Source organism: Mytilus californianus, unplaced genomic scaffold, assembly GCF_021869535.1.
Source record: "Mytilus californianus isolate M0D057914Y unplaced genomic scaffold, xbMytCali1.0.p SCAF_14, whole genome shotgun sequence".
Taxonomy (NCBI): domain Eukaryota; kingdom Metazoa; phylum Mollusca; class Bivalvia; order Mytilida; family Mytilidae; genus Mytilus; species Mytilus californianus.
Window position 1 is genome coordinate 16,184,554 of NW_026262626.1, and position 25,519 is coordinate 16,210,072.

Sequence of the window (25,519 nt, forward strand, 5' to 3'; positions counted from 1 at the left end):
AACTGCATTGTCAAAATTATTTGTTCTCAATACATACATCTGACGCCATCATCGTGATTCGGTTGACCGTGATAGAACAAATGTCGTAGCCAAAGCCCATGCAGTCATCTATTCTTCGATTTTGACATCATGCATGGAATGCGATTTTTAACCAAATTTTAGTTTTACAAAAAATAACCTTTGGAAACATTTAATATCAGATCATAAACACCAGTTAATGTACCGCACGGCGCGATGATGAACATCATTTCGCAAGGAAAACGTGAAATACCTAGTATAAAAATAAGATGTGGTATGATTGCCAATGAGACAACTATCCACCAAAGTTCAAAAGAAGTGGATGTAAGCAATTATAGGCAACCGTACGGCCTTAAACAATGAGAAAAATCCATACCGTATAGTTGGTTATTAAAGGCCCCAACATGAAAAATATGTGTTTATTCTCTATCTTCTGTAAATATGCAAAATTTCATAGTTTACAAAACGAAACGTATACATTAGTACTACACAGCTATTTCCAATTCGTTAAGTAACCCTAACGTGAGGGTACCCAAATTGCACATATTTTGTCAGTTTTTTTCACCTACGTGTATTTAAGATCCAGACAAAAGTTTCAATTCTGTGTATATTTTGTAGATATATCCTTAAATTAATAATTACTATATAATTCCACGAATTAAATTATGAATCCTTATTAACCAACTTACTACATTATGTATAGAAATGCCCATGCTTTATAAATGGAAAATTTCGACAACTGGTCATTATGAACGGAGAAATTGCTGAAGCCAGTCATTACGAAATCTCAGTCATGCATTACGAAATCACACCCGTGCATTACGAAATCACAGCCATGCATTATGAACAGATGAAACGGGACATCGATTAAATCAAAATGTCGTTTATTTCTTTAAATAAGTGACAACTTTTTTTTAATTTATGAAGGTTGAAAATCAACTAATATTCCATTATTTGAAAATAACAATTCAGTGACACATATTTATGTTGATTTATTTGTTTATGTTAATTAAAAAAATCAATGGTATTTTCATTCCTTATCTTCCATCATGTCCATGGGAACAGTAAGCCGATTCAACATTATACATTTAGAGTTCACTACAAGGCCTTCAACATTGGGATTCAAACTCAACAGACAACGGTTAACAGTAATTGCAAAAAGAATAATTGATATATGGTCTTTTCCAGTTGTCAAAAATGAAACTCAAAGAACAAGTGCACACACATAAAAAACAATTCCATCTCAAAAATAACGCCATGTTTTATGAACAAACACATATTTAATTATAAAATTTGTCAACAGAAGCATCAAAGTACATATGTTTTTTTTTTTTCATAATGGCCCTGATACATATATCCTTAATAATAATTATGGACTCTGACTGTTCTTGAATGAAGTTGGTTAATAAAAGTATCAATATATGGACTTTTTTATATTGGCCCTGTAACATGCCCTTGGTATTAATAATGGCCTCTGACAGTTGTAATGGCCCTCGGCGTTGCCTCGGGGCCATTACAACCATCCTTGGCGATTATTAATACCAAGGGCATGTTACAGGGCCAATATGAAAAAGTCCATACATTAATACTATAATACTGAATCATAGGGAAATGGGTTTGAACCGACCTCCAAACTACCCAAGATTATGTAATGATGAGTACCGTAAGGCCTGGGTTTTTTACGGGACTGACTTAACCACGCGGTTAAATTGTTAAAGAACATCTTAACCGGGATCGAAAGCACGTTTTTATATATTTTCAAAATGGTTTATAGCTTAAATATTTTTCTCCAACCGTTGCGTTTCTTCTTTCCAGTTAACATGATTATGGTTTATAGCTTAAAATGTTTCAGATTGTTTTTAACAATTTACAAGTTTAAGCATAAAAAACTATAGGGCTATGATTGCATCCATGCTTAAATATACATCTATAAATATCGAATATCTGACTTTTGTTTTATTTGGAATTCTCCAAATTTTTATAGCAATTCGACATTAGTCAGTGCGTACTATTCATTTTTAAAATGAGAAATAGATTCCTCGGACATATTTTAATTGCTTATTTTCAAAAGTCACGGTTGCAAAAATTTGATATGTTTCATTTAAATGCAATATTTTTTATTTAATTGGTATATTTCTTCATTTAAATGCATTTTTTTTTTTATTTAAATGGTATATTTCTTCATTTAAATGCAATATTTTTTATTCAAATGGTATATTTTTTCATTTAAATGCAATATTTTTTATTCAAATGTTTTAATTTGTCATTCAAATGCAATATTTTTTATTCAATTGGTATAACTTGTCATTTTAATGCAATATTTTTTATTCAATTGGTATAGTAGTTTTTTTATTTTTAATGCTAGAGTTTCATCAGAGCCTGACTATATTGCTAATGACAGTAGTAAATTTATCCCAGTAAATACTGATTATATAATAGATAAAGAACTTCTCACTAGAAAAAATCAAGATAAAGTCTTAGATACCAGGGGAAAAGACCTATTAGATTTATGTATAAGTAATCAACTAAGATTTTTAAATGGAAGAGTGCTGGGTGATATGTTTGGTACATATACATGTCATACACCAAACGGGTCTAGTACTGTTGATTATGTTATTCTGTCGGAGAGTATCCTGGATCAAATATTGTATTTTAAGGTCTCAGATTTTATACCAACATTGTCAGATACTCATTGTAAACTAGAATGGGAAATACTTGCTACTTATAAGCAAGAAAATCTATCTCAAGATAATAATACACATCCCTTGTCACCTAATTTTAAATGGGATGATGGCTCGACTAATAACTTTCTAATGGCACTGGGCTCTGCTGACATTCAAACCCAATTACACAAGTTAAACAATAAGACAACACACAACTCACAAATCTCAGTTGATGACACATGTCGAGAGCTTAGTAATATTATACACTTAGCTGCATGCAAATCTTTAAAAAGACAAAAAATAAACAGTAAAAAACATAAAAAACACAAAAAGTGATTTAACAAGGACCTAAAAAATATGAGAATACATCTGATAAATTATGGGAAAATATACTCAAAGCATCCAAAAGACCCACTTGTTAAAAATCATTTTTACAAACTTTATCGTCAGTACAATAAAACAAGGAAACAAACATACAGACAATACAAACAATCCTTGCTTAATCAATTAGAAAATTTATAAATGACTTGAAGGACACCAAAAAACATGATGACAATTATTCTACAATTGATTCATCTACATGGTTTTCACTTTTTCAAAATCTGAATACTTTACAGGATAAATTCAAGGCACGCCTGGAAGAATTACAAAAACAGCTAGATAAATTAGAGACAGTAAAATGTTTTAATGAGCTTGATATGTCCATAAAAGACACTGAAATATCAAAAGCTTTAGCTAAACTAAAACCTAACAAAAGCCCAGGGTTGGATAACATCTCAAACAATATGTTAAAACATGGTCAATCAATTCTATTACCTATTCTTAAAAAACTTTTTAACACATGTCTTTCTTCTGGAATTTATCCCAAGTGTTGGAGTGATGGTTATATCTCAACAATTCACAAATCTAGTGACATTGCAAATCCTAACAATTATAGAGGAATCACAGTGACCAGTGCCATTGAAAAAGTGTTTAATAGTGTACTAAATAGTAGGTTTGATGATTTTTTATTGAAATATAACTTAATTCATGAATGTCAATTAGGTTTTACAAAAAAAGCTAGAACTTCAGATCACATGTTTATTATTAAATGTATTTTGATAAATATTGTAATTCAAAGGATGGAAAGGTTTATGCCTGCTTTGTGGGTTTTCAGAAAGCTTTCGACACAGTCATTCATACTGGTATTAAGTTGAAATTACTATCTGCGGGCGTGGGTACAATCTAATTATAATTAAATCTACGCACTTGCTCCTCGTTGTTTATATGTCCCATGCGCGACATATAAACAACGAGGAGCAAGTGCGGAGATTTAATTTTAATTAGATTGGCGTGGGTACTTCATTTTATAATGTTATTAAACACATGTATGAATCAAGTAAATCTTGTGTTAAGATTCAATCCAAAGTAACAGATTTTTTCCAGATAAAACTTGGAGTTAAACAAGGGGACAATTTAAGTCCCAATCTATTCAAGTTATTTATTAATGACTTGCCAGAGTATTTACAAGAAAGTGAAGACCCTGTTATACTTAATGAGAAACCAGTTAATTGCTTATTATATGCAGATGATTTGGTCCTTTTATCAACATCTGCTAAAGGATTGCAAACAAGACTAAACATCCTGGAAAAATATTGTAAAGATTGGTGTTTAAGTGTAAATCCCACCAAAACAAAGGTTCTGATATTCAACAAAGCAGGCAGACACATTTGTGAAAAATTTACTTATGAAAATATGTTGATTGATAGTGTTAATAATTATAAATATCTTGGTTTGCACTTTAGTGCATCAGAGTCATTTTCATATGCTCAGAATGAACTGTATAAAAAGTCCTTGAAGGCTTATTATAAACTGTACAAGAATTTGTTATCACTTAATCCAAGCATAAGTACCAGCTTACATGTATTTGATCATACCATAAAACCAATACTCCTATATGGGTCTGAAATATGGGGAACTTTTAATCCATTCTCAGCAAGATTCAGAAATTGAACTTTACCATTTGATAAAATCTATTCCAGTTTAAAATGTGAGCGACTACATATCAAATTTTGTAAACTTGTTTTAGGTGTTCATAAAAAATCCACGAATTTTGGAATTTTATCTGAGCTAGGGCGATTCCCATTATATTATGATATGCTTAAATCCATGTTGAATTACTGGTATCGCTTGGAAAATCTTGATTCCACATTTTCTCTTCAGAGATGCTTATGTAACATCACAAAATCTTTCTCATTAAAAAAAAACCATCTTGGTATGGCTCTATGAAGTCAATTCTTGAAATGATCCCAGACATCAATCATATATCTTTACCATTACCAAAAATTAATAGCTTCAAAGCTAATATGAAAAAAAAATTAAAATCATATTTTATAGACTTGTGGAACACTGAATTGGTAAAGCATTCAGATGGTAAACTTAGAACTTATGTTACATTTAAATCAGTTTTTGGAAGAGAAAAATATCTTTCCATTATAAGGAATTTTGAACAGAGACGAAGCTTAACAAAGCTCAGAATTTCATCACACCACTTAAGAATTGAGTCCGGAAGGTATCAGGGTACTCTCCTAAATGACAGAACTTGTACTCGTTGTAACTCCGGAGATGTGGAGGATGAATATCATTTTCTATTCCATTGTGTTAAATTTAATGATGACCGCATTCATCTATTTCAAGAGATAACTAAAAGTTGCCCCAACTTTTTAACTCTTAACGCAAGAGATAAACTGATATGGCTTATGAACACAGAAGATAAGTCAATTCTCACTGCTACATGTAAATTTATTTCGAAAAATTGTTAATTATGTGGCTTTCTTGTCTGCTTCAGACACGAGGAGGACTGTGTAAATAGCTCCTTGAGTACCGCCCCTTGGTGTCTGTTGCAGTAGGGAAACCTACACTATTCTCAATACCTATTACTGCAGTATACTTTATTTGCTGTGAATACACATGAACATTTTTTTGCATTTGTGTTTGTTTTTTTGCATCAGATACGAGGAGGATTGTAAGAGCTTTTAAGCTCACAATCATAAAGAGCATCGTCCCTTGGTGTCTGTTGCAGCTAAACAATAATTTATATTTATATTTATACATTTCCAGCAAAATATTTTAAAATCAAGTGAGAAAAAAAAAAGTTTGCCACATCTCTGGAGTAGCAACTCTTAAATACTTTTTATTTAACATATAATACCTGACTTTATTTCAATAGTTGAAGTTTATTATATGAATGTCATGTAAAATACTGTATGTTGTATCAATTATATATGTTATGTGTATATGCCCCCCTGGGGACCTAATTTGGAAAATAAAACCTATCTTATCTTATCTTATCTTATCTTATATGCAATAATTACATAATGGGAAATTCTTTGACGTCACAAGGTCAAATTTGCAACAGCGTTTGTGATTGGTCGGTAATTGTTTGGATTTCTTCCCTTTCTTTCTAAATATGAGTGACCAAGAATTAAAAAAACGCGTCGGAATATCACCCCTCTAACTAAATCTGGCGTTAATGCGAGTTCGTGCACTGGCTGTTAATGCCAATAATGCCCAGGTCGAGCAAAATATGCGAGTGACCAGTAATAATAATTAATTTGACACACAACCTGTTCATGGATAGAAACAGATACCTGCGTGCATGGCAAAAACGCCTCCAATGAAAACCCTTTATGAAGAAACTCCCCTACAGTCTACACATTGAAATAAAAAAAATACATAGCTAGCGCCAACCCACCCCACCCCTTTCCCCCTCTAAGTCCAGATACATGGTATACATGTAATCATGACGTTCTCTGATGCTATATCATTTTTTACTTTTCTTGATCCTCAGAGACATTGCAGGAAAGCAGACATAAAAAAGACTAAAAAGCCTTCCAGGACTTTAGGATTATTTGGACTAAGTCACCTCTTTTTTGCTACATGATGTAGAAAAAAAATCACCTAATTACGACAGCAGAACCAGCTCACAGAGACCCACAAGAAGAGACCTGAGCTGTGATACTCCGGAACTTATTCTTTAATAAAGATAAATTGGAACCAGTTACTAACCCATGTTACAACAATAGTCCTATGACATAGGACGTACACTGTATATGAAGGCGTGAACTTCACATTTTGGACTATCTATAATATGTGCTCTCATGTCTTATACCGCATATCATTTTACATTTAGGATTCGTTGCTGAGCTTTTTTTTACTCCGAATCCCTTAAATAGAATTTTTTTCAAGCCCCACAGTAGTTCAATAACTACTATATGTCTTTGCATAAATAAGTATGCAGGGCATATTTCAAACAATATTTTTTCTTCAGGACTTTTAATTGATTTACTTTTCAATACTGCATTGGGAAAGGGAGGGGGGTATACAAGTAACTTTATTTTGTGACACAGTATATAATATAATTAGATACAAATCTCTAATGATTTGTATCGAACAAATTGTAGGATTGTACGTTAAGCTATTATCTAGAACCGTACAAAATGTATATAATAAGATACATTTAACAGGGGCGGATCCAGAACCTCGGTGTCTAGGGGGGAGGGTGTTCAGATTTAGATATTTGTATAGAGATGTATATATGCGAGTATTGGCAGTAAAGGTTATGGTGTGTGTGTGAGGGGAGGGGGAGGGAGTTCAGATCAAAGATCGTTTCTACAATTCTAAATCTTTTAGTTTTTACCATTACACTCTTTTCTTTGTCCTTTCATCTCTATTATATTTGTCCTAAACTTGCGTGAAATATTTGCCACTGGACATAAGGCAACCAAAAAACAATCAACGTATTCTTTATATTTCATCATTTCTTTATTATGTTATCTATAGGTTTGGTCCCGCCCCTTATCTACTTTTTGCACATTATTCTCTCTATGTAAACATAATTCCTGTCCTGATAAATGGTGACTCATGCATAGCATCATATGTGGTTATTAAAACAAGAAACATATTCATATTATAATTTACTGTATGCTTGGACTTATAGATAGATGTCATTAGTCCCAGATCATGTAATAAAGTAGGTCTTATAAAAATACAATAGCATTGTAATGATGATTATATATATGTATATATATATAACAAAGCCAATTTTTGGGAAAAAAGGGTATAGGGACAAGGCGTTTTTAAAACATATTAATGGGGCGCGTTTTTTTGTTCTTCGGTAGTGAGCCAGAAGAAGTCCATTTCTGGTTTTTTTTTGCATTGGGAAGATCTTCTGGCTCTCTTCCACCTATTCTTTTTTGATAGGTTGTTTAGACGGCAGAGGCACATAACAAACATATGGCGTCGTTTAGTCTAAATGACTAATAAATTTATGAATGCAGATATATTAGAATGTGAGCTGTGTTATAAACGTTTTTATGGTATGACAGCCTTAGTAGGACATCCCTGTAGGACGATAAGCTGGATAAATATAAGAACTATACACCGTCGGACAATAACAGTTAAGGGACGATTATTTGATATTCTATATATATATATATATAGGGAAGGGATTTTGATTGATTGGTGTTTTACGCTACTTTGAACACTCTTGGGCTATTCCGTGGTGGTCAGTTTAAATTTATAGATGAAGGATGGGGAAGGGAAGAGAGGGTATTATTGTTCATTTTAATCTGTCGCTATAATCATGCCTATTTTTCAGCTCTTACCTGGCAACCATATTCATATATGAAATCCTTCTGTCCCCCACCCCAACAAATAGATAAATATCAAATGGTTTTCCACTTATTTAACACAATTTTAAATTGATTGTTTGTTGCTAATTTTTAACGCCCAGTGACAAATATTTCATGCTTGTTCAGGAAAATATGAATTTAGAAGTCAGGTACATAATATAAAAACGAAGAGATGGGATGGGATATGATTGCTAATAAGGCAACTATCCACCGGAGTTCAAATATGAAGTGGATGTAAGCAATTATAGACAATCGTAAGGCCTTCAACAATGACAAAAACCTGATACTGTAAAGTCGTCTATAAAAGGCCCGATATGAAAAGTGTGAACAATTCAAACGAAAAAACTAATGGCCTAATTATACTTAACAAAACAATTTACAAAATATCAAATATGAGTCGAGACATGAACCAACGACAACCACTAAATTACAGGCTCCTGACCTGGGACAGGCAAACAAAGAATATGGTAGGGTTGATATAAAAACGAAGATGTGGTATGATTGCAAATGAGACAACTCTCCACAAGAGACCATATTACACAGAAATCAACAGCTATAAGTCACCGTACGGCCTTCGACAATAAGCAAAGCCTACACCGCATAGTCAGCTATAAAAGGCCCCGAAATCACAAATGTAAAACAATTCAAACGAGAAAACTAACGGCCGAATTAATGTACAAAAAATGAACGAAACACAAATATGTATAACACAGCAACAAACGGCAACTACTGAATTACAGGCTCCTGACTTGGGTCAAGCACATACATACAGAATGTGGCAGGGTTAAACATGTTAGCGGGATCCCAATCCTCTCCCTAACCCGGGACAGTGGTGTAACGTACAACAACATGTTTGTGAGCACTCAACCCATCCCGAAGCTGGGACAGTGGTGTAACAGTACAATAAAAGAACAACCTGCACTAATCAGTTGCAATTAGTCAAAAGATCGGTACGAGACACACAAAAAAACTTACATTAAGACAATAGACACAAAGCACCGACATTAGAGTGTTTTCAATTACTCAGTGGAAGTTTGCTCAAAGCTAATGACAACTAGTACTGAAATAAATCTTGTTCTCCCAAACTGAAGTATCAATCAGTACACAACGCGCGGCAAAGGATTTATTAAAAAAGAAAACAGTCTGAGAAACGTCTGGTTTACGTTGTATATAGATATAAGAAGATGTGGTATGAGTGCCAATGAGACAACTCTCCATCCAAGTCATAATTTGTAAACCATTATAGGTCAAAGTACGGTTTTCAACACGGAGCCTTGGCTCACACCGAACAGCAAGCTATAAAGGGCCCCAAAAATGACTAGTGTAAAACCATTCAAACGGGAAAACCAACGGTGCCGTCTAATCTATTTAAAAAAAACGATATACTTGCATATAGATCCATATACAATGAAAGTTTTTGAAACGTTGTGGTCCGAACGTTTTGACCATCGAAATTTTGCAATAGAAATAATAGTAAGGACCAGACTCCAAATGAATGTGGTTTAAGAATTAATAAACAGCTGCGCAATGAGCGCATGATACGCCCGTCGTCTTGTGTGAATTTTTATGCAATAAGCATAAATAGTTTCTGACATACGGCGTGACATGCGAAAACCCCCTTTTTTTTTACAAAAAACTCAATATCTCTAAAATAAAATTTTGAATCAAAACCAAAAAGTATACAGATCTTTAGATTAATATAACTAAGAAGTGTGTAAAATTTTAAGCAATAATCATAAATCGTTTTTGAGATACGGCGCGACATGTGAAAACCCCCCTTTAAAAAAAAAATCAATATCTCAAAAATAAAATTTTGAATCAAAACCAAAAAGTATACAGATCTTTAGATTAATATAACTAAAAAGTGTGTAAAATTTTAAGCAATAATCATAAATCGTTTTTGAGATACGGCGCGACATGTGAAAAACCCCTCCCCCTTTTTTTACAAAATACTCGATAACTCAAAAATAAAATTTTGAATCATCACCAAAAAGTATACAGATCTTAAGGTTAATATAACTAAGAAGTGTGTAAAGTTTTAAGCAATAATCACAAACTGTTTTTGAGATACGGCGCGACAAGTGAAAAACCCCTCCCCCTTTTTTTACAAAATACTCAATAACTCAAAAATAAAATTTTGAATCATCACCAAAAAGTATACAGATCTTAAGGTTAATATAACTAAGAAGTGTGTAAAGTTTTAAGCAATAATCATAAATTAATTGTTTTTGAGATACAGCGCGACATGTGGAAAAAAAACACACACCTGTTTTAGTTACTAAGTCCCGTAATTCAAAAATTTTTAATCTTATTTTCACCAAAAAGTATACAGATCGTTTGACCATCATAAGAAACAACTATGTTAAGTTTCATGAAATTTGGATAAGTCATTCCCAAGTTACGGTGCGACATGTTTACGCCGGACAGACAGACGGACGGACGCCCGACATTTGTATACCATAATACGTCCCGTCAAAAATTTGACGGGCGTATAAAAAATACATTTACCTATACCCTAATATCCAAAATCTAAAATAAGTTAGAATCAGCATTTTAAAGAACTCAAAAAATTCAATTTTTAATTTTTTGATTTTGGACCCTTTGGACCTCAATTTGAACTAGTTTGTAAACAGGGCTAAAATTAAATCCAAAATCTAAATACAGATCACAGTTACCAGTAGATTCAGCATATCAAAGAACCACAAGAATTAAAATTTTGGTTTAAATCAAACAAAGTTTAATTTTGGACCATTTGGACCTCAATTTGAACCAATTTGATAATGGGCCCAATATCTAAATACACAGTTTGATTATATAAAAAAAACCCAAAGAATTCAATTTTGGGTTTAAATCAAACTTAGATTAATTTTGGACCCTTTGGACCTGAATGTGAACCAATTCAAAAACAGAAATACACAAACATGGTAACAGATTCAGCATATTAAAGAACCCAAAGAATACATGATTCTCATCGAAATTGAAATTGGTCAAGAAACAAATAATGTATACAAAGTATTGGTGTTTGTTTGGTTCCTAATTCATAAACAGTTTGGGCCATAATCACCAAAATCAATTCCAACTTTCCCTTTTTGGTTTGAAATCTTGTATAATAATTTCATAGAAATCCATGGATTTATTATCAAGTTATGGTCTGGAAACCCCAGGAAAATCTTTTTTTTAAACCTTTATTCCTAAACTGTTAGGGCAATAACCCCAAATTCAATTCATACCTTTCTTTTGTTGTATGGGACCTTGTGGTTTTATGTCTTTGAGATCTATACACTTACACTCGTTATTGTCTGGAAAACATATGTCTACAGACCACAATGACGACATATCCACACCATTATAAAATGGCAAAAGTTTTGCAGTCTATAAAAACTTAATGTTGACCACACTTCAAAAAAAGGCCAAGGTCGGATGTATCTCATCAGACAATCATATTCACATTACAATCATTCTGTACACCATACATTGTTGACCTAGAGAATCTGACCGAGAACAGACCAAATCATGGAACCTAAATGATGACCAAATGGTGCAGGATAAGCCAATCAAATTAACAAATTTTTCGTAAACCTTTTTCTTATCCCAATCCATGCAATGTGATACAAAATATATCTCTTCATGTGAGAAAAAGATCACAGGCAATAACCATAAGAGAATTAATTGTCCTTATTACACATAAAAACTGTCAAATTAATTTGAAAACAAATAATGTACACATACCCTTAAAAATGGAATCAAGATAATGTTCATATGCCAGATTAAACCAGGCCATAAGGCAACTGCATACATTATGGATTAACTCATTCTTCTTCAGTCTGGATTATGAAGTTTTATATCAGGAGCATCCACTGCTAGATCTGTATCCCTGTGTTTTGTATCTGATGAGCCTTTATATAAACTAGATCATTTTAGAATTCTAGATCTATTTAAAGACTTGGCAGCCAATCAGGTAATCAGCAAGTCCAATGAACATTTCTGTCATGTAATTCCTAAGCACCATTTGTGTCAAGTCTTATTTAAACTAGCAAAGAAGTTTCTGTGACATTTACAACTCAAAACATGATGTTGAAAGATACCAAGAGATGGAAATATAAACTGTTGACACAGAGATGTCTTGCGTTTTTTTGGTGGTATAATGCAAATGTCGAAATTAAATTGCAATATTTAAACTTGTTATCTATGCAATGAACCATGACTGACGGTTCAGGGCAAAATAAAAACACCATGGAAATGCTAATGCTTTTAAAACTGCATACCCAACACCATTGACTTATCAATTGATTCCTTGTTAAACTGTGAAAGTTTCATAGTCCATGAACCATGATAAGGAAGTGGGACCAAATAATCTCTATGAAAATGAGACTTGCAAATGCCAATACAACTGCATACCAAATATCAGATATTAGTCACTCATCTTAAACTGATCTAATCACAAATCACATGTAAATAATGCAAAACATTGTCAATAAACCATGTCTGAGGCTGGAGCTGAACAATCTCTATGGAACTGAGATTTGTCAATGCTTATACATCTGTATACCAAATATCATTGACATACCACTTATAGTTCCCTTTCAATTGACCTAATCACAAACTTATACATGTAAACTAATTAAAAGTTTTAAGTCGACTATGACTGAAGGAGAGAAGCAAAATAATCTCCTTAGAAATAAGATGTTTCAATGCTTATATAACTGCATACCAAATATCATTGACCTACCACTAGTTGTTTTCTTTAACTTGAACTTATCACAATCAAATACATTGTTGAAGCTGCTGCTTATAGAAAAAGCATGCCCAAGTCTCGCTTTTTCAACTTCGTCCATACCATACAATAAATCAACTGTGTGTTACCCTTGACCACAGAAACCTCTTCCCCCTTTATTTGTCATTCAGACTCAAATAAAATATAAGATAGGTTTTCTCAATTAAATTTTTATTTACCTATTTATTTATAACATTATCATGCATCATAATATAAAATGCCCAAATGAAACCAGACCCATTCTGCTCCATCAAGTGTGTACAAATACCGAAGAAATTGTAATAATAATAAGTTTTTAGTCCCTTTATAAGTAAAAGGAGGAAAAGGATCTGCATCATGGGTAAGGTATCATTGGTTAAATATTACAATTATACAAAATAACTGACAGCGCTGAGGATTCTTTTTAGTTTCTTGATACCAGTTCCCAGACTAGCTGTTTAAATAGAATTTAGAAAATCAATTCTGTTCTGAGATACATGTCTTAAATTTTAATATCCTTAGGTCTTAAAGGAATATTTTTTTTGCTCAATATTAAACTTGGTGCTTTCCAATACTTTTAAATACCAAACTTAAAATAAATTTATATAATTCCATAAAATATATGAATCCTCAGTTTGTCACATCCGAAGAGGCATTTACAAATATAACAAGGAATACAATGGTAAATACTTAGATAAAAAATGCATAAAAATACATGAATCAAATTCATTTATGAGGTGTACTCAATTTATTTACTGGGTTATTTAAATAAACTAATATCGTGAGCTGTGCAAAAATTATTAGATCACCAAGGAAATAGTTAACTGCATTTCATTAAACATTTATAACCCCAAGCTCTTATATTGTATATAAAGTTTCTTTATAATTCCTCCCAATTTCTAACCAAAGTCAATTCTTTATATCAAAGCAGGATAGTTATTTAACAATACATGTATGATATATATATTTTTTTTTATTGTTTTCTTGGAACCAGAACTTTTTGCCCAGGAAGTAATAAGTAATCATTTCATCTAAAATAAAAAGAGGAGATATGATTGCCAATGAGACAACTCTCCACAAGAGACCAAATGACATAGAATTTAAACAACTATCAGTCACCTACAGCCTTCAACCATGAGCAAAACCCATACCCCTAGTCCATATCCTTTAGGAAATGTCCCATAGTAAGCAAGTATATCATCTGTTTGCTCATCTGTCTACAACTTCCAATCACAATTAAAGGATTGAATTGTTTTTGCCTAAACTTTCAAATAATCTACAGTATCTGTTGGCATTGTGTATATTTTTTTCACATCCAAGGGTTCCCCAATCGAAGAATGGACCTTTCCATTTATAAAATTTTATTACTCATATTGAAGGATAGGTTGGTTCAGCTGATTAGAACAGATTTAGTTAGAGCAAGATTCTGCATTTATAAATCTTGTAATTTGGTCAATCTTCAACGACCACTTCAATATTTATGTTCATTCATTTTTCAATTTTATCCACTAAGAAGAGTTAAAAGCATAATAAATGTCTGATCTCATTATGTAAATTTATATTTTGAATTGCATGTATAATCAAAATATATAAACTCAATCATACTAAGGCTTGGTATAACAAGATTTGACAGTTAAAAACAAATAAAATCACATAAAAACCACTAAAATCAGATAAAACCAGATAAAACACAAATCTTGTTATAGCAAAGCCTTATAAAATTTACATTAAAGCTACAGTGGTAATATATGTATCAGTGTGAACCCCAAATTTATTTTGAATTTAAGTCATTAAAATTTTGTCATAATGAGATCCAACTACTAAAAACATGAATAAAAACAAATATATTCGAACCAACCTATCCTTCACATGATAAAATGGTGGTATGAGAAGCTTCTTTCCCTTATTTTTCAAATACTTTGGAGGTCCATTCATTACAATTGAGAACCCCAAAATTTCATTATAATAAAATAAAATACACACAGCCATTAGATACAGAAGATAATCTGAAAGTTCAAATGAAAACCTTCCAATAGTTTATAAGCTGTGAATGAGAGATGATGATGGACAAACAGACAGACAAATCTTCTTTAATAACCTTTTTATGCTCAACATGAGTGCAGATGGGCATGGGATTTGGTCCTGCCCTGGGTCATATCAAAGAATTGAAAATTGGTATTTGATGCTCCCCTGCTAAGCATTCAGCAATTAGGAGTAGGAGCAAAGACTGGTCAGCTGGAAGTCAGAATAATGTGTTCAGGTAGGGTTAGATGTCTTGTGCAGACTTTTACATTATGAACTAGCACATTAAAAAAATCATGCATTTTTAATTATCCATCCATCCTTCAAAATCAAAACTTCTTTTACAGGTCCTGGTTATACATGTGGAGGGGGGAGGTAATTGTTTAGAAACTGAGTACAAGCCTCAAAAATCAAACATTAAAATATAAATAATCATAAATGAGAAAAAATATAGAAATCAATCACAAAAAAATGAGAAAATATGACAAACTGCAAAAACTATGTAATTATTTTCACTTGAGTGGTCTCAGATGCTGAATAATGCATTTATAATATATAAACAAAACCAATAAATATAACTGACAGCCATTAATTTGTATGAATGTAAAGAATGCAGAGTCAAAACAAACCATCTAACTAAACATTTTTATTTCTAGTTCATATTGCACCAAAAACTCAGTACTTAAATTGTTTAATAGGGGATTTTTTTTATTCCCTTTTAGTGTTTGGCCATCAAAGTCCTACTTAATATGTTTCTAACCAGAAAAAATCATTTCACAAAGGACTTATAATTCTTAACCAGTGTACATAACTTAAAAAATATATGTAAACTGAAGCAAGTCTTATGGGTATCTTGTGAAACCATACATCATACCTTTGGGACCTCTCAAATAACAATAATTTCACAGTTTTTTTTTATATTTCTTCAATTACAAAACAATAATTGAATGCAAGAAAAAATAATGAAATAAATATTTATAATTTGAATAATAAAGCATTAAAAATTAATTGCATTTATAATTCATTCTGCTTATAAGACAAATATCTGCTGATTTTTTTACAAAAGATAGCAACAGTTCATCCAATGGTTTGCAGGATTGTAGTCGGAGGATTTTACCACACAAGGAAGGCAGCAACAGCAACTCTTTCGACTGAAAAAGAAAGTTAAATTTCAATTGTTGATTCTTGATTTTAAAATAATCTAATGAGAATAAAGAAACAGACATCAGTGTATGTTAAACAATTTGTTTATTACTTATATTGATTACTCAAAAATATATAGTATCAAAAATATCCCGATTTTATTGTTATCTCCCCTTCATATATCTTCTTCAGATCTAGTATCTGCTTTTAAGGGTACATTATTTTAAAATGAAAAGATTGAATACTGATTTTTTTTAATTGTAAATTAAAAAAAAATATATATATTGAAATCTATTTAGTGACATTCATCACACTATAACATAAACACATTAAAGTTGTATGTTGATGAACAAGTTCTCACCTTATAACAGCTTTATCACAGCAAGTAACCCAATGGAAACCTGATGCTAACCTGGAATATAAAAGTAATCAGTTATACTAAACTTTCCTAAAATAAACAGCTGCGCCATGAGCGCATGATACGCCCGTCGTCTTGTGTGTGAATTTTTATGCAATAAGCAAAAATAGTTTCTGACATACGGCGTGACATGTGAAAACCCCCCTTTTTTTTTACAAAAAAAATCAATATCTCTAAAATAAAATTTTGAATCAAAACTAAAAAGTATACAGATCTTTAGATTAATATAACTAAGTAGTGTGTAAAATTTTAAGCAATAATCATAAATCATTTTTGAGATACGGCGCTACATGTGAAAACCCCCCCTTTAAAAAAAAAAAGATCAATATCTCAAAAATAAAGTTTTGAATCAAAACCAAAAAGTATACAGATCTTTAGATTAATATAACTAAAAAGTGTGTAAAATTTTAAGCAATAATCATATATCCTTTTTGAGATACGGCGCGACAGGTGAAAAAAACCACACACCTGTTTTAGTTACTAAGTCCCTTAACTCAAAAAGTTTTAATCTTATTTTCACCAAAAAGTATACAGATCGTTTGACCATCATAACAAAAAATCATGGAAAAAATATTTGATATTCTGAATTAATTATACTTAGTTTTATATTTACCAAAAAAATTCAACCGGTATCTATCAGTGTAAAATTATTTTTTTGGTACTAAAGAACCTTATGAAATTGATTTCAAATATTATATTACTAAAAAGATGCTTGATTACCTACCAACATGTTAACAATATCAGACATCCAAGTCTTACTCCCAACACCATGAAAACATCATCATTATAACAACCTAAATATAAAAAAAATAAAAAAATAATTACTTGTTTTACAGATCAATCTGTCTCTAAGAAGACTAACAAAATAATGCTATGTTTCATTTATTAAAACCTGTTATACATTATCATCTTCATTATATAAACTTTTAAACTGCACGTATATGTATATGACAATGATTTTGGAATATTCAATTACAAAATCGGATGGTTTTGTTCTCTTTTGATGGTTCTTAAAATCATTTTCATAACAGCGTAGACAACCCCAATACTTATTTTGGTAATAATACTAACTCAATTACTGTAAATTCAGAAACTATTGCAATGTTTTTATTATTGCGAAAAATGCAACATAGTTGTATTGGCAATAATTTAAACTAGCATTTTGAATTTTTTTATATGAATTAAACAGGATTTTTCTCAATATCGCAAAAATTAAAATCGCATTTTAGTCTAAAATTACAAAATCGCAGTTAATGAATGGTTATTATTCATTTTGAATTTATTGAACCATAAAATTTATTTTTGACTTCACATTGAATAATCCACGAAGCGGATTATGTAAAATGTGAAGAGTCAAAAATTAATTTTATGGTTCAATAAATTCAAAATAAATTATAGCCATTCATTATAAATAAATTTCTATCAAAAATAAGGCTCAAAGAACTTTTAATATTATTTATATTAACCATAACGTACACGGATGTTGGCTTATGAATATACGTTGTCAGAGTGGGCGTGTCGCCATAAAAATTGACAACATTGAAAATAAAAGTAATACTTTTAACCAATCAGAAGACAGTAAATACACCAAATTTATTTATTAATAATTGCACACAATTTTTTTCTGAATTTACAGTACCTTTAACTTGTTTGCCATTGGCTATCGATAACAGTGATTTTACGCTCAGAGGCCTTCCAATAGGGATTTAAATAGAATAAAAGAGCAAAGTACATGTAGGCACAAGAGAAGAAAAAAAGAAAATAATTATTCAACATTTAAATCAACACACAAGGTTTAGCCCTCTGCTAGTAATTCGTACTATTTGATGAAGGCATTTAGAACCTTTGGCGACCCGAGTTTAAGTGTCTATAACACATTCAATGTGACAAGTGGGCGTTACAAACTTTCACCTTATCTGACCCAGTCAATAGATCACATAAGAGGCCAAGAAATCGTCTTGTCCACGCTTTTATGAAAATGATTCTATATCAATTCAATATTCAAACAGTTACAGACTTTGCATAAAAATTTGTTCGACCCAAATAAGTTTACAAATTCATTGATAATAACTTGCATACAGTTGGTTTCTATCCAACACAGCTCACTCGATACCAGACAGAAAACAAATGTAAGACTAGATACTCTAAAAATCAGACACTGATAGAAAAGAACCCTTAAAAAATAATGTTAAATGCCTATATATATATTATTACCATAAAATTTGTGGAATATATAAACTTACCACATATATTTCATGGTAAAGCCTCAGACTTGGTGAAGATTAAATTGACCATCTCCCTTAGAGCTGCTCTCCCGCTGACAAGGTGGCTCTCCTCATCATCTTAACATCTTTTTTTTTTTAATATAGTTTTATACATTAAATATATCAGATGCATTTCCAATAAATCCCCTTTCTTGAAAATTTCAGCAAATCAATTGTTAATGACCACCCTGCATACTTATTATCTAGAGCTCTGCTTATATTTATTTTTTTTTATTACAGAGCTCTAAATAATAATCAATATTAGCTAGTATACATCTGATATTAAAAAAAAAAATACAAACATGAATATCCAATTAAATGAAAATCCTAACATTGAGGGAATTTCAAGTATGTGGAGTTAAACAGGGGTATAATAAATTGCCCCCCTATGACCCAAATTTCACCCTGTTGGGACTCCACATCCTTGTTATATTAAACAAAATAAATAAAATAGTACAATTAAAATTAAAAAATAGATTGATAACAAAAATCTAACACATTTCGATAAAATATTTCGTACTGATCGACTTATGGTGGCAGAGTGGTCCTATAAGTAGTTCAACTACTGTATCACTAGCCTGTCAACACGGAGAACCCTCACATGAAATGTGTAACTTCATTCTTAATTTGACTAGGGTTTGCCCGTTTCCCTGATGAAGGTGATGTTTTCACCAGGCACTCTGGCTGTCTCCACAAATAAAAATTTACAGCCAAAATTATAGTAAATCATGTTAAAGTGGTGTTTAACACCAAAAATCAACCAATCCAATTTCAACAAGATGTTCTTCAACTATGCCTTTTGTAAAATTATTCTTTAAAAAATATCACCTTGGTTACAAACCAAAATCAGCTAAAAAAGACAAAAAAAGTGCAAAAAATATATTCTAACTTCTTAACTTCGTAAATTCCTCTGCATTAGAGCACCCTTGTCACATATCTTAAAGATATTAAAATTAACATGAAAGAAAAGGTTGTAAGGGGATATATTTACTGCAGACCATTATTCATCTTTTTAGTTTACACTAGAGAGGCATTTGCTATGGTAAGGTATGTTGAAACGTTGCTAAAAAAAACAAAAATAATTAAAATTTTTGCGAAGAAATTTAGTGGGAATATTCACATCAGCAGATTTAATTGCATTAACTACATGTATAAAGTAACTTGTAAAATTTTAAAGTATCTCAAATCCTAAAATAACAAAAAGATGGCAAAAATATATACATTACAATTTGCCAAAAAAAATACATTTCAATAATTGAACATTTTTTTTTCTTTTTTCTTTCTTTTTCTTTTAGATTATCCATTCTTAAACTGCTGGAAGTGTTTTGACTAGACATGAGTATAAACGGAAAATAGAAAGAATTTTTGTAATGTCAAATACAAGTTAACCTACAACTTCCGATCTTGTTGAAAATGGAAAATCTTTACATATTTTTTTTTTTTTTTTTGTAAAAAAATTATAAACATTTTCTCAAGCATACACAAAAATAGTCTGAATTACATTCTTTACTGTTGCAGTTATATCACACAACCATTTTATGCAGCCACAGTTATCTGAAAAAGAAATATACATTACTCATGAACATTGAAATAATGTTTAACGCAAAACAATTATAATTAACTGAGCATTACAATTATAATGTATAGAACATTTCTTTTTCTTTGTTATATAGTGATTTGTTGACATAAATTTTAAAGTAACAGTATTTCTTAGCAATAAAAGGATGAAAAACAAGTCATTGGCTGATGTCTTGACAAATATCTTTTTAACATTGTTTTATAGCTATATATAGTATATCAGGCTATTAACATACTTGATTGAATTTTTAACATTTAGTCATGTTGAACCTTTATAGCTAACTATACAATATAGGTTTTGCTCATTGTTGAAGGCATAGGGTGACATTTAGTTGCATCCACATCATTTGGTCTCTGGTTGATAGCTGTCTCATTGGCATACATACCACACTTACATATTTTCATATATGGGGACAACTATAGATAACAAAAAAACTGAAATCCCATGATTTCGCATTATACATTATACATTTTGACTTCCCTTATATATCTTTATATCTCCTCCTAAATTGTTTATTCAACTATAAGTAAAGAAGACATTAATATGTAAGATTTACATCTGTGCCTAACAAAAATCTTGGGCTTTAAAATGCTCTTGGATGAAAAGTTCATAAATCTATGTATTGATTCTTACCATAAAAGTCAGCTCCAATGCCCACTCCCAGCTTCAATCCTTACAGACAAGCTGTGATGCTTACCTGAAATATAAAATGATAATTCATTAATAAAACCCTGTAACTCGGAAACGTAAAATCTAAAATTTATAAAAATCTAAAGGGAGCTCCTGTCAATAGATATAAACAATTCACCACAATTTCTTGCAAGTTGGTGAAAGCATTCTTGAGTTATTTTCCTAAAACTGGAAAACCCCCCTTTTTTTAATGAATAAAACCCCACAACTCGGAAACGTAAAATCTAAAATTTATAAAAAACGAAAGGGAGCTCACGTCAATAGATATAAACAATTCACCAAAGTTTTATGCAAATTGGTTAAAGCTTATTTGAGTTAATGTCCTACATGTTGACGACGGACGGACAGACGGACAACGGTATACCATAATACGTCCCGTAAACGGGCGTATAAAAACTGTTTAAAGGGTTCTTTGTTCGTATTATGTACGTATATTGAATAGATTGAATGATTGGTTGTTGGTTGCTTAAGGTCCAGTGGCAAATCATTAAATAGAAATGTCTTAAAATGTGTTATATATGTCAAGAACATATGGATGAGACAGCAATCCAATTAGCCAACACATTTTTATGTAAACAATTCAGATCCTAAACTTTAACTCTTATTTGGTTACTGATATAATAATAAGAGTAGATTCCTGTAAAAAATCTTTTAAGTGTTCAAATCTTGTTTTTCCATAAAATATTTATAATACATTTGAGTTTTCCAAAACAGGACTAACATACTGGTACATACCTTTGTATTAGCTGTGTAAGACCACCAAGTCTTATTCCCACACCATGAAAACATGTCTCAGAAAGAACCTGAAATGAAATTATAATCAACACATTATACATTTTGTAAATCAATTTGTGTGTTTCTGATTTCTTATTGCAGGTAGACAATTGTATAAAATCATTTTTTTTTTTTAAATCAATATAAAAGATAGAAAAGTAAAAAAACGTCAAGATTTAAATTTAACTGCACAAAAAATATCTGAATAGTTTACAAAGTTATCTCCCATTGAATGCAAAATCGTGTTTTAAATTGTACTGGTCTTTTCTTGAAGTTTAATGACTATTTTTAGGATTTACTATTGATATTTCAATAGAAAATCTTGTTCATGTATCTTGTTTCTTTAAATACTAAACTGGTAAATTAATTCATCAATGGTGTTTTAAATGCAATATTTCAGAAGGGTCTGTTATCTTAAAAGATCTGGCTAAAATAAACTTGCCTTTTCTATTTTCATGGTAAAGAGTCAGACTAGGTTGAAGATTTAATTGACCATCTTCCTAAGAGCTGCTATCCTGGCTGACAAAGTGGTTCTTCTCAATATCTTATTGTCAATCTATGTTGTGTCCATTTGTTTTTAGAAAATATAGTAACATACATAAAAAATATCAGATGCACTTTCAATTAATAAACTTTTTGAAAAATTTCACGTAATTATTTTAAGTGACACACAATTTTTCCCACCCTAAATTTCTTTTATCTAGAAAACATCTGATATGTAAAAAAAGTGCATAAATGTGAGTATCCAAGTAAATAAAAATCTAACATTGAGGGAATTTCAAGTATTTGAAGTTAAACACAGTATAATAAATTACCTCCCTTTGACCTAAATTTCACCCTGTTAGAACTCCACATCTTTGTTATAAATAACAAAAAAACATAAATAGTATAAATCAAAATAAAAAAATAATTAAATTACAAAAATTCAACACATTTCAATAACATATTTAGTGCGGATGGAGTAATGGTGGCTGAATGGTCAAAGTAGTTCAACTACTGTATCACTAGCCTGTCAACAATCTGAACCCTCACATTGTAGGTGTGTTTAACATCAATCTTAATTGACTAGAGTTGCCAGTTTCTCTGTTGAAGGGGATGTTTTCACCAGGCTGTCTCCACAAATAAAAACTGGCAGCCAAGATATAGCAAATCATGCTGAAAGTGGTGTTAAATACCAAAAATCAATCAATCTACTTTCATGAAGATATTCTTCAACTATGCTTCTTATAAAATATTCTTAAAATAATATACCCTTTGTTATAAACTCAGCTTACAAGAGTGCACACGCTGAAATGTCTCGCCTTCTTTACTAATCACTGATATTATGTTGATAGTCCTAAATATAAAGCTTTATTACAACTGTCACATAAACTTAACATGATCCAAGAAAATGAGGTCAAGGTCAGATAAATCAAGCCAGATATACATGTACACCTTACAATCATTCCATACACAAAATATAGTTGACTTATTGCTTATAGTATACAAGAAACAGATTTAACCAAGAAAACTAAACATTGACCAATGAACCATGAAAATGAGGTCAAGGTCAGATGAACCATGCCAGGCAGACATGTACAGCTTGCAATCCTTCCATACAACAAATGTAGTTGACCTATTGCTTATAGTATTAGAAAAACAGACCAAAACACAAAAACTGAACACTGAGCAATGAACCGTGAAAATAAGGTCAAGGTCAAATAAAACCTGCAAGACTGACATGTACATCATAAAATATTTCCATACACCAAATATAGTTGACCTATTGCATATAGTAGTAGAAAAAAAGACTAACTCAAAAACTTAACTTTGACCACTGAACCATGAAAATGAGATCAAGGTCAGAAGACACCTGCCAGTTGGACATGTACACCTTACAATCATTCCATACACCAAATATAGTAGACCTGTTACATACAGTATAAGAAAAACAGACAGAAACACAAAAACTTAACTATAACCACTGAACTATGAAATTGAGGTCAAGGTCAGATGACACCTGCCAGTTGGACATGTACACCTTACAGTCCTTCCATACACCGAATATGCTAGACCTATTGCTTATAGTATCTGAGATATGGACTTGACCACCCAAACTTTACCTTGTTCACTGATCCATGAAACCAGGTCGAGGTCAAGTGAAAACTGTCTGACAAGCATGAGGACCTTGCAAGGTACGCACATACCAAATACAGTTATCCTATTATTCATAATAAGAGAGAAATTAACATTACAAAAAATCTGAACTTTTTTTTCAAGTAGTCACTGAACCATGAAAATGAGGTCAAGGACAATGGACATGTGACAGATGGAAACTTCGTAACATAAGGCATCTATATACAAAGTATGAAGCATCAAGGTCTTCCACCTTCTAAAATATAAAGCTTTTAAAAAGTAAGCTAACGCTCCTGCCGCCGCCGGATCACTATCCCTATGTCGAGCTTTATGCGACAAAAGTCGCAGGCTCGACAAAAATGACACAAAAAAATATATTACAATTTGCAAAAATAAAAAACATTTCAATAATTGAACATTTTTTTCTTTTTCTTTGTTTTTTTTTTTCTTTTCTTTTTTTTTTTTTAGATTCTCCATTCTTAAACAACTGGAAGTCTTTTGCCTATACATAAGTATGAACAGAAAATAGAAAGTAATTTTTGAAATTTCAACGACCTATTAACCTACAACTTCCAATCTTGTTGAAAATGGAGAACCTGTACATAATTTTTTTTTTTCTTTTTGTAAAAATTATAAACATTTTCTCAAACATACACAAAAATAGTCTGAATTACATTCTTTACTGTTACAGTAAAATCACATAGCCCTTTTATGCAGCCACAGTTACCTGAAAAAGAAATATACAGAATTAAACGTAATTGTCAAAATCTGAAAATTGAAACAATATCAAATGCAAAATAATAAATAACTGGTCATTATAATCATGATTCATGAAACCTTTCTCTTACTTGGTTTAAAAGTGATTTGGTGATATTTTTTTTGAACTACCAGTCTTTATTAGCAGAAAAGGATGAAAAACAAGTCAATGGTAGATGTCTTAACATATTTCTTTTTTGACATATTGTTTTTTTTGTATTGGTTCTTACCATAAAAGTCAGCTCCAATGCCCACTCCCAGCTTCAATCTTTACAGACAGGCTGTGATGCTAACCTGAAAAATGAAATTAGTCATTCAAGATTTTTTAAAAGGATCATTTTTGATATACTGTATGTATATTCCATATTTTGAATGATTGATTCATTTGAGTGTTGGTTGCTAAATGTCCAGTGGCAAATTAAATAAAAGTCTAAATATGTAATAGAAGTTGAGAACAGCAAACCAGCATCCCAACAAACTTTTACATAATCTAATCAGATAATTAAATTTACTCCTTTAAAGGCAATTAAAGAAAGCAAAGACTTCTTACCAAACTCCTACAAACCTTCACGCTTAGAGCACATGCTATTTCCAAATACATTTTATAATACTTTTTCTTTTTTCAAAACAGGACTAACATACTGGTACATAC

General features: G+C 31.2%; 2 long non-coding RNA genes across 2 annotated transcripts; both read right to left on the reverse strand.

Moving 5' to 3' along the window:
* Positions 1–16,641: 16,641 nt before the first annotated feature.
* LOC127724290 (uncharacterized) lies at positions 16,642–25,163 on the reverse strand. Its single transcript, XR_007992434.1, has 5 exons — positions 25,098–25,163; positions 24,675–24,838; positions 18,933–20,342; positions 17,414–17,483; positions 16,642–16,683 (listed from the first exon to the last, which is right to left on the reverse strand). It is a non-coding gene; the product is annotated as an uncharacterized LOC127724290 (long non-coding RNA).
* LOC127724289 (uncharacterized) lies at positions 20,377–21,221 on the reverse strand. Its single transcript, XR_007992433.1, has 2 exons — positions 21,166–21,221; positions 20,377–20,507 (listed from the first exon to the last, which is right to left on the reverse strand). It is a non-coding gene; the product is annotated as an uncharacterized LOC127724289 (long non-coding RNA).
* Positions 25,164–25,519: the final 356 nt, after the last annotated feature.